This window comes from Barbus barbus (genome assembly GCF_936440315.1).
Source record: "Barbus barbus genome assembly, chromosome: 13".
NCBI classification, from domain to species: Eukaryota; Metazoa; Chordata; class Actinopteri; order Cypriniformes; family Cyprinidae; genus Barbus; species Barbus barbus.
The window spans coordinates 19,019,941-19,023,111 of NC_136741.1; positions in this window are offsets into that span (position 1 = coordinate 19,019,941).

Sequence of the window (3,171 nt, forward strand, 5' to 3'; positions counted from 1 at the left end):
CTATTATCACATTTATTTATCTATTTATTCATTAATATATTTATTTATTCATTCATTCATTTATTAATTTATTCATATTTAATTTATGCAGGTTTGGTCCTCCATACAATCAAGCAAATTGTTAAATATACTGTGAATGCACTTATGTTTTGACACAATTCACAGTCAGTTATTGTGGGTTGGGTAACCAAAACTGCACAAATATTAAGTTTAATATTAACTAATAATTATTCAAATCACCAGGTAAAACTACTGTATATCTGATTATAACAGATCAATTTTCAAATATTTTATTCATATTATATTTTTTAATTTTCTGAATGCAATTAGGGTACAAAAACATTAAAGTTGGAAACTGCACTTTTTATGACATGTTTGAAGGCAGACCTTTGTTTCTTCTTTTGATCTGACCTTTGATTTTCTCTGTAAGTTATTTCACAGGCCAATTATTTCTCTCTATGATTAATTACCAACATGTAAGCAAGAAGGTTTGTGATAGTATTTTGGAGAGATTTACTTTAGATTTTTAACCATCCGTGCGTCGATCAATAGATCAATTGATCTACATTATTTTAACAAATAATTCTGAAGAAACATCAATAGTATTTTCTTGTACATTTGCTCCAATATTTTGTTTGCAATTTAAAAAAAATAATAATAATAATTTATCTGTAGAAATTTAGAAATTACCAAAGATATTGCATTCAGTGTCCTTTTCTGGATATTTCCCTTTGGTGTACTGCAATATACAGAGGTGGACACAACTTCATTACTTGAGATAGTGCTGGTCAAATATTATTCCATTTCAATTGAAAGTTGTAAAGACAGATTTTTTATTTAAGTGAAAGTACAGAACCTACTTTTAAAAGTACATAAGAACAAAAGTACATTTCCTTTTTTTATGTCAACATGCATGTTCTATTATTTTTGTATGTAATATTTGCAATAACTTACCTGACTAGCTTGTATCTTTGGAATAAAGAGCTTTTAGAATGTTAAAAACATGGCAGTGATCTTACACAGCTCTGACAGTGTGCACAGATCTACATATAGCCATTCATCCACATTTGAACTGAGTGGACAGTGAAATTGCTGTAAATACAGACTGAAAAGAAAAGAAAAGAAAAGAAAAGAGAGAAAAAAACCCTTCTTTAAATCCCAGCAACACAAGTGTAGCTGTATAACTTTAAAACAACAACACTGGTTTAACAAAAAATACAGCAAGATTTGTTTGATATCAAAACAAAAATAACAAAAATGCTCTCTAACTGTTTGATACACAGAACGCTAGTGTTAGAGGGCCAATGTTGAGTTGAAGGTCTGTTAGAAATGCTGAGATGTGAGCAGCTATTATTGGGTCATCAGGAAGGAATAAGAGGTAGAGTTGAGTGTCATCAGCATAGCAGTGATATAAAAAGTCATGTTTCTGAATGACAGAACCTAGTGATGCCATGTAGACAAAGAAGAGAAGTGGTTCAAGAACTGAGCCTTGAGGCACCCCAGTTGTTGTGACTTGGACACCTCACCCCTCCAAGATATCTCAAAGGACCTATCTGAGAGGTAAGACTCAAACCACTGGAGTGTGGTTCATGAGATGCCCTTTGCCAGTACTGTTGACAGAAGGATCTGGTGGTTAACCGTGTCAAAAGCAGTGGACAAATCCAGCAAGTATTGAAGATTTGGAAGCAGCTCTTGCAAGTCTTAAGGCTTCAACAACCGAGAGCAAGGCAGTCTCGATTGAATGCCCACTTCTGAAGCCAGACCGGTTACTTTCCAGAAGGTGTTTTTTGTGTGAGAAAAGCAGAGACTTGGTTGAACACAACTCGTTCAAGTGTCTGCAGTGAAAGGAAGAAGGGAAATTGGTCTGTATTTCTCTAAGAGATGGGTTAAGGGTGGGTTTCTTAAGTAGTGGGGCTATATGAGCCTGTTTAAATGCAGAGGGAAAAACACCAGTGTGAAGAGATGTGTTAATGATGTGAGTGAGTGCAGGTACAAATGAGGAGATGAGATGGAATTGGATCAAGCTGACAAGTAGCAGGATGATTGGAAAGGATTAGTTTGGAGACTTCTGCCTCAGAGAGAGGAGAGAAGGATGTGAGCAAGTGTATGTGTGCTGGTAAGATGTTTGATGTAAGATGTTTGACAGTTTGTGGTGTGGAGAACTTGTGCTGATGGTTTTAATTTTATTAAAGAAGAATGTGGCAAAGTCGTCACCTGTTAAAGAAGGAGGGGGATGAGGAGGACAAAGGAGAGAGGAAAATGTTTTAAAGAGCATGCAAGAGTTAGATTATTTGTTAATTTTGTTGTGGTAGTATGTCCTTTATACTCAAGTAAATGTACTTCATTACTGTCAACCTCTGATTATATATTGCAATGTATTAAAACAAATTCATCATCCCCAAAAACCATATTTCTTCATTCCTTTACATTTTTTTTTAAATGTCAGCACCTTGGGGTTTTATGGAATCTTCTGATGACTCAGAATATTTTTTTTCTCTTCTTCTGACTGAGATGATTTTGTTGTTTGCTACCTCTATATGTGGGGAAGTCGTGGCCTAATGGTTAGAGAGTTGGACTCGTAATCCAAAGGTTGCGGGTTCGAGTCTCGGGCAGGCAGGGATTGTAGGTGGGGGGAGTGAATGTCCAGCGCTCTCTCCACCCTCAATACCACGACTGAGGTGCCCTTGAGCAAGGCACCGAACCCCCAACTGCTCCCCGGGCGCCGCAGCATAAATGGCTGCCCACTGCTCCGGGTGTGTTCACGGTGTGTGTGTGTTCACTGCTGTGTGTGCGCACGTTGGATGGGTTAAATGCAGAGCACGAATTCCGAGAATGGGTCACCATACTTGGCAGTATGTCACTTCACTTCACTATATAGAGAACAAATGAGTGAGAGTGAAAGTGGGAGAGAGATGGAGAAGTAGAATACTGCTCTATTTTTTCTATGAAAAAGTCCGAAAATTGAATCTGGCCATTAGTCACAGAACTGAGTATTTATCACACAACACAATGGATGTTTACCACACAGTCTTATTGGTCAGTAAGTTTAAATCAGGTTTCTTTTGAGGACAGCTGTCATGGAAATCAATGTTTATGACAATCTGCCCTTAAAACTAATTTGCTCATTCTTTCTCTCAGCATGACAAGGCAGCTGGAAGCAATAGGGGTCTA